Source organism: Tenebrio molitor, unplaced genomic scaffold, assembly GCF_963966145.1.
Source record: "Tenebrio molitor unplaced genomic scaffold, icTenMoli1.1 SCAFFOLD_946, whole genome shotgun sequence".
Lineage (NCBI taxonomy): Eukaryota > Metazoa > Arthropoda > Insecta > Coleoptera > Tenebrionidae > Tenebrio > Tenebrio molitor.
In genome coordinates, this window is record NW_027184306.1 from 1 (window position 1) to 8612 (window position 8612).

Consider the following 8612-nt stretch of genomic DNA (forward strand, 5'->3'; position numbering starts at 1 on the left):
CCAAATAGACGGGAGCTCCTGCACCGACGCGTTCCGCGTAATTTCCTTTTCTGAGAAGACGATGTATCCTACCCACCGGAAACTGGAGACCGGCACGGCTCGAACGGGATTTCGCTTTTCCCTTCACTTTACCTCCTTTACCGCGACCTGACATTTTAAGTTCGTTCGTTAGACACCACGAGAAGTAATAAAACTGACGGACGGGACTCGTCGATTGTAAAAGCTGGTAGCTGTGCTTCGAATTTATAGCCTCCGTGATAGGAGAATAGGACGTGACGATTGGTGGGAGCCCGTTTTCAGGTGGGGTTCTGGTGAACACACTACCTATCAGAAAGGTGGTGGTGCAAAGTTAACGCACGCACACGAGTCAGAGCAGTTCGCGAGTTTGTTGAATCGAATTGAATTGAAAAATGCCGCCGAAGACAAGTGGTAAGGCAGCCAAGAAGGCCGGGAAAGCTCAGAAGAACATTTCCAAGAGCGACAAAAAAAAGAAGCGCAGGAGGAAGGAGAGCTATGCCATCTACATCTACAAGGTGTTGAAACAAGTCCATCCCGACACCGGTATCTCTAGTAAGGCTATGAGCATAATGAACAGTTTCGTGAACGACATCTTCGAACGTATCGCCGCTGAAGCTTCCCGTCTGGCACACTACAACAAACGTTCGACGATCACCAGCAGAGAAATTCAAACTGCCGTGCGTCTGTTGTTGCCCGGTGAGTTGGCCAAGCACGCCGTCTCCGAAGGTACCAAAGCCGTCACCAAGTACACCAGTTCGAAATAGATGTTTTTCGTTTTCGACACATTTATAAACGGTTCTTTTCAGAACCACAAAAACTCTCGAACAAAAAAGAAAAAGACGTGAAACAGCGATTTTTAATTAACTTTTATTATGTCATTATTATTATTATTAGGTTTCATGCATTATCGGTATTTTGCACCCATGCCTATCCAACTTGTAGTTATGTGGTTATTGTATTCGAAATAATTTAGTTGATTGAGGTTATGTTATGAATAAATTTCTATTTTGCCAGAATACAACTCTTCGGAAGAAGAAATCAAATAAACAATCGTACATCTGCTGAACAACCTAGTTGATGGTTGATGGATTTGCATTACCCAGCATATAGCCTAAATGTTCATCTTTAGTGAAATTAAAATTACTTAGCTTTTTTAAGAAAGAAAAAATTAGAACGAATTCTCATCGAAAAAACCGCGATTCCTACAAATGATACAGATGGTTTTGTAGTCGCGTATGTTATTGAATACAATGAGCCGACATTTTTCCGACTCTTTGTTTCATCGAAAACGTTGTTGACATTAGCAAGGAACGTTAAGGATTCCCTGAAACAGACAATTTCACTGTTTTGGAATAGCAGTATGTGCAAATGAGAGGACAGAAGACTTTGAAAAAAGGAGTGAACAAAACTGTACTTTAGTACAGAATGTTATGTTTATTTTAATTTCAATTGTTCCTGTTTTAATGAGATTTTTTATGTTCCTAAATCATTTTCTATTTTTTTTTCATTAGAGAAGAGTTATTGTCGAGTTATTATCTCTACCTAGCATAAAAATTAAAATACTTTGCAACATTACGTTATTATACATTGCATATCTGACATAAAATACTTGCAAAAATTACTTAGCTAATTAATATTACGCATGACAACTCACATTATTTACTTTGCAAAACATTATAGAATACATAACAGATAATTGTGACCCTGTGTATTGTTCATTGGAATTAAAATAAAAAAAACGTGATTTCGTCAATCGCCGTTATTTGCGACTTCAGGCAACTGTCGCTAAGAGCTATTTTTGTTTCTCCGTTCAATTTCCCGATAAAATCGTCGACTTAGTTATTAACTAAGTTCTTCAGTTAGGTGGTATCAACAATACCACAATAGCCATGTTGCCGGAGTTTTTTGATAAAAGACTTGCTAGTTGGAATACAGAAAATATTTACCAAACACCTATTCACGATAATAAACCGGGGCACTATTGTGGGTTTTCGGTTGGTTTTATATTATATTAGGTACTCACCCTTCGTAACGTGTCTCCACGAAAAAACGTCACTTTCACACTAACCACCTTTCGTTTTAACTCTCGCGACGATAACTGAAATGTTGACGCGCGCCGGACAGATTCACGGACATACAACCACCCACCCACCCCGCGCCCCGGTTTCCGTCTGGACTGGTTCTGTCGTCCGAGTGAGTGCCAAAAATTAGCGTTCGTCTATTAAATGATTGTCGGATGATGATTATTGACGGACACTTTTATCGCACCCGATCACACTTTAGTTACTACCTACGTTTAGTATCGACGACGCATCGTTTCGATTATTGAAATTCGAATTGAATTTTTTTTTTTTCTAGTTTTCGACGTAGATTCGCGTGACACAAATATTATGAGCCTTTTTGGATCGATTTCGTGTGCATCACGCCATTTCTACGGGCGAACGTGAATGTGTGATGTTGACGTGATGGAAGCAACGTTTAGGCAATCCGCATTACGTATTACTATCAATTATATTTTAAACGAATGAAAACTTCAATTCAGAAGTGTGATAATCCCGATCCATTCAAGTTTTGTTAATTTTAGATTAAAAATGCGTGAGTATTGTACTATTGCTAACGATGCCAAAACATCGCATATTCAATGTAAAAAGAACAAGAGCAACGGGCCATTAAGTTAATTTAAAAATAACTCGTACCGGATAAGTCGAATACGTATCCAGGGAAAATTTATTAATTTTAAAATTGACCGGCGGAAACAGGTTCTCGCCTCCCACCACTTTTGTGTAGCGGCCGCCAAATCAATTTTGTTTTTATATAATTGATTCAAAAAATTGAAATTCACGCATAGTTATCTGTGCCTGAAGTGGGTCATTTTCATTGCATTGTTAGTAAGATCGAAACCATAGAAACCATACAAAACGCATACGACTATTTCTGTTTTTCATTTCACGCACTGTTTTTTATTAGTTACCTAGCAACATGGTCACTGCATTGAAACTTCAGAGTTCCTTCAAAAATTTGAATTTTTAATTTCAATTTTTTGAATCAATGATTTAATATAAAAATAACTATTGTGGAAAACAGCAAAAAATAAAATAATACCACTAATTGGCGGCTGGTCAGGATAGACCTAACGTTCGAAATTTAGAAAAATATTTTTTTTATTTTAATACTGTTACTTTTCTAATGAAGTGCGAAATAAGTTGTGCCCCATAGCTATCTTTTTTATTTTTCACTACGACAATTACAAAGTGTTGATATTCACAACTTTTCGTGAGCACTTCGATAGAAATGAACAAGAACGCAGGAAAATTCCACACCGAATATTAATATTCTGTCTTGGCCCATGTTTACTTTTATCTACCGCAAAACAAAATGTTCGGATTTGTCAGAGGTATTCTGATTTAAAAAAAGAAGAACATTTGACGAATATTTTAAGTCTCAAACGTTTGGAAAATAATGCAACAACAATTCATAGACTACAAAAAAGCCTATGATTCAGTACCACATTCATGGTTAATTAAAATTCTTAAAATTTATAAAATTAATATTAAATTAAATCACCTTCTTTATATGGATGACATAAAACTTAACAATAACTGAAAATCAATCAATATGTCGTGGTCATTACGAAAATTTAGAATATATAACTAAAGAAGGAGAAATCATTAAAAATTTAAATAAAGGAGAATTTTATAAATATTTAGGTATTAATCAATCAAATCAAATTAAATCTATTCTTTTGGTGTTATAAAATGGTCCAAAACTAATTTAAAGAATATAAATATTCAAACTAGAGTTCTCTTTACAAAATTTTGTAAACATCACCCCAAATCTGCTGTTGAAAGATTTAATTTACCACGCGAAAATGGTGGTAGGGGTTTTTCAAATCTAGAAATTCTACAACACAATCAAATTGCTTCACTAAAAAATTATTTTCTCAATAGAGCTCGTGATATGACACTATAGCAAATATAAAACAAAAGTCTTTACATGGGAGATATTTTAAAGAGCTGAGGGTTTTATATTTGCAATACAAGATCTTGCACCGTTTTGGCTCACAGCGAATATAAAAAACGTCATGATATATTCGCAAAAATTATACACATGAATTTAGCAGTTAAATTCAATTTATTAAAGGATACACAACCACATTACATTTATAAACCAGAAAGTTGTTTAGAAAATGACAATTACAAATTATATTTTGATCGCACAGTTTTAACTGACATTCACATTCAGCATAACAGACCAGACATTATTATTTTAAATAAACAACAAAAGCAAGCATATCTTTTAGATATAGCTGTTCCAAATTCACACAATATAACACAGACATATAATACAAAAATTAATAAATATATTATTATAATTTCAGCAACAGGAATAGTACCGCAATCTCTTTTTAAAAATTTAAAAATTTTGGACTTAGAGAACACATAAAACACAAAAAAGTCAAAATGTGGAGGCGAGACGCCGGTAATTATGTTGATAAGCACTGCACTACTGCCGCCGGGTGGAGGTGGGATACGAAAAGAAGATGCTCTCACTGCTCTCACTCACAATAAGTTCGGAAAAACCGAATTTTATTATCGTATTTAATTGACGTCACAGTTACTTTGGCGAAACAGGAGCTCGCTTTTCGAAGGCATGATGAAAAAGACAGACGAATCAATTTGATATATAAAACCTAACAGGAACGGCTGGTCCATGAGGTCATTTGGGTAATGACCCCCTAAAAAATAAAGGTTTTACCCAACACCAGCCGCGACTGCAATGTACACAAGACTATGACTGCTACATATTATGTTATTTCAACCAAATCAGAAGTACAATAATTTTGAAAAGTAAGTGCAATGTATACTTCTAAATCTATCTAAATTTATTAATATGTAATTTTTTTCAAAACTATCGATCTTTCTTTGAAACATTTTCAATTCACAATTCACTGTTGGAAGCGCTGTACTTTTTAGTATAAATACGTATACGAAAAATTAAAATAATAGTTGAATTAACACATCGTTAAATGTTACGAGGAACATAGTTTTTTGGATTACACAGCAAAATCTTGGAATTTCAGTCCGATATTACTCCATTGAGTCTTTGGACTCACAAATAAATACCTCGAAAAGCCGACAAACATCTGTCTAGAACTTTTCTAGTAACCAGAGGGTATCGTAAACGACCCGTGTTTAGACCTCTTTCGTGAAAGTGACCGACCGCCGGCGCCGCTCGATTTCGTCATAAATCTCAGCCGTACCCCCCACGATAATTGACAAGTCTGTCATACAGCCCTACCATTTAAAACCTTTATTCTCTTCGTTTTAAAAATAGTTTCGCATGGTTTTTCTCTCTTCTCGTTTTACAATGGTCCAGTGACTAATAAATGAGTGTTGTGTTATGAGTTTGTTCGAGCTCAAAAAAACGTGGTTCGAAATTGTTTAACGTTTAACGAATGGTAAGTTATTCTAGTTTTTATGTTGGTCTTAACGTGTTAGGGGCCAAGAATACAACATTGTCTGTCCATTATAACATAGAACTGATATGTTGAATTCAGATCTCTAATTATTTAAAAACCAAAAAAATAAAGCAGCAGTCAAAGTGGCATGTACGCGTAACCTAATATATATTTTTTTTACATTAAAAGATCGCCGTCTTCCTCGTCGCACTTACGACATTTGCATATGTTATCTTTGTTAAACTCACGGAAGGAATATAATGAACCGGTCACCCGTCCAAGTGCTGACCGCTGCCCGCGTGGCTTACCTTCGGTGATCGAACGACAACCTTTACCGTTTGACGAGTTTTTATTCTGCAATTGTTTACAATTAATCGACAAAAAAAATTGTTTTCTTAATTATCTAGTACTTAAAGCTATGAATCTACATTATACGGGTCTGTGCATGTTTCCGAATACCTGCACGAAAAACAAATCGGTTCGGTGGTTGCTATGGATTTCAAAAAAAAACAAAAAGTGTTGGGGGGCAACGGCACGCGGTGTTCCCAAGCGGTCACCCATCCAAGTACTGACCGCGCCCGACGTTGCTTAACTTCGGTGATCGGACGAGAACCGGTGCTTTTCAACGTGGTATGGCCGTTGCCGTGGTGTTTAGGTGTGATCGTTGGTGTAAAATATATTGCTTTTAACATTCCGATGCACGAATATGAACATCAAAACGCGATGCGTTTCGTTTCCGTATGCACTTACCCTCTGACGACCGACGTCGGACCGAACTAACGGGAAATCCCACAACAACCACCACGTCACGCTCTAACGACAAGAGAGACTACTAGACGGACTGGCGATCTCCCGCGTCGCACATTTTTCGACCGCCGGCGGCGGTGGAAAATCCAGAATTTCACCCCACCTACCGCGCTGCTTGCTCCGACGACGACGAGATTCCCACATTTGGATCGACCGAAATATGTAAGTAATATCAGGAAGTTCCGATTTTCGAGAGGAGACCTGTGTTTCTATTTACCTATCTATAATAATTATCGTTATAATCATCATATCATTATTATTATTATTAACATTATTATTTATTACCATTATTATTATTATTATTATTATTTATCGTCCCTCGGATTCGGCGATCTTCGAAAATCCAAGTTGGACCGTTAGACATTCGAACGCGGTGTGCGTGGCTGACGAGTTGTTATTTTTGGCGTTTTTTCTTCGATCTTCACCCCGACTTCGGACGACGCAGGTCGGACACGAAATTACGAAGAGAGAAAGACGGAAGAAAGGAAGAAAACCTGAAGATCCGTCGAAGAAAATATCGGAAAACTCGTAGGTGCGGCATCGGTCGGACGATGAAGACCGTCTCCTTTCGGATGATCCTCTCGACGGACTTTCGGCCGTCCCGAAGGGTCCGGACGGCAACGGGACCCGTCGTCGACTCGTCCCGTTTCAACTTCCGCCGAAAACGATCGACCTGAACGTCGGAGAGGCGGTTCGCGGCATCCTGTTGTCGGAATTGCCTCGGTTCGAACACCAGGTCCTTTCTGTGCTTCGACCGTTTCGGAAGCGTTTGGCGACGCGAAGATGTCGTAAAATCGAGAAGGTGGCGCGGTATTCCGGGAAGAGATGGACCAATATTTCGGCGAACGAAATATGGATTCCCGGAATCGACGCGTCTACCCCGCACCGCCGACGTAAACCGTCGGTCCCGAATCGAAACCGTGACGACCCGGATTTAGGGCTGGTGGTTGGAGGGGCGTGTACCTGATTCGAAACCCACCGACGTTCCGAGACGAACTTCGCTATCTCCAGGGAAACTTCGGAAACCGAGTTCGGCCAGCTTGATCACACGGTGGCGATGGTGATCGAGGAAAGAGGACGATGCCATCACGCGGGCAACGATTCCGAGGCCTGCAATTTCTTCGACGGCGGACGCGGTGCGCGTTCAGTCTTCCGTCCGCAGTGGCGACTATTTTATAAAGACTTAGAAAATTTTTTTGTTCAATTCTCGTTCACGAGGTGCTCGAAGTGTACGTGTGTGAGCAAGTGTTTTTTCAATAATTATTATTAACTTTTAACGTTTTAACGTGAAAGATGGCCGACGTCGAAAATCAAACAGCATCATCGGTCACCACCGGTTCCGCTGCCACCCCTCAATCCCACGCGAAGAAAGAGAAAAAAGCGAAAAATCCCAGGGCGAAACCGTCCCATCCTCCGACATCCGAGATGGTAAACAACGCCATCAAGGGACTCAAGGAACGCGGAGGATCGTCTCTTCAGGCCATCAAGAAGTTCGTCGCCGCAAATTACAAAGTCGACGCCGAAAAGGTCGCCCCTTTCATCAAGAAATATCTGAAAGGCGCCGTGGCGTCGGGATCTCTGGTTCAGACGAAAGGTAAGGGCGCGTCGGGTTCGTTCAAGCTCGCCTCGTCCACCTCCGGTGGTGCCAAAGTCGCCTCCGCCTCCGACAAGAGGAAACCCGCTTCGTCCGCCGCATCCAAGACGAAAAAATCATCCGCCAAACGTACCGCCGTCGCGACGACTTCCGACAAGGCTTCCTCGAAGACAGCCAAAAAACAAGCCTCCCCCAAAGCGAAGAAGACTGCTGCCGAAAAGAAGAGCGCCGTCGCTGCCTCCGCCGCCGCAGCGAAAGCCAAGAAATCGGCCGCCTCCTCGGCAGAAAAGAAAACTAGAGCCGCCCCGAAACCCCGATCGCCTTCCAAAGCGAAGAAATCTAACAAGGCTGGTCCGACTAAAAAACCCAAAGCACCCAAACCCAAGACAGCCAAAGCCATTCCTGTCAAGGTGAAAAAGGCCGCTTCGCCGAAGAGGAAAAAGTGAGAAACGTGGATGGATACTCGACTCATGTTCGTTCGGCTGTGCCTCGTTCCGACGTCATCATCGTACTACCGGCAACGGGGCACGCACAAATGGCCCTTTTCAGGGCCACACGATAATCTACGACGAAAAAAAGAAATAAAACTATCCTTACGGCGAAACCAAATAAAATAGATAGCATCAGCTGGCAGGTAGGTGATGACAGGATGCAATAAAATTTTACGAACGACCGCAACCCAACCCGAATCGAGAGGACCGACCGATTATTGACATTTTTATTTTATTCATTTCC

General features: G+C 40.2%; 1 non-coding gene across 1 annotated transcript; it reads right to left on the bottom strand.

The window, feature by feature from the left end:
- Positions 1–6000: 6000 nt before the first annotated feature.
- Positions 6001–6120, bottom strand: LOC138141123 (5S ribosomal RNA). Its single transcript, XR_011163009.1, has one exon. It is a non-coding gene; the product is annotated as a 5S ribosomal RNA (ribosomal RNA).
- Positions 6121–8612: the final 2492 nt, after the last annotated feature.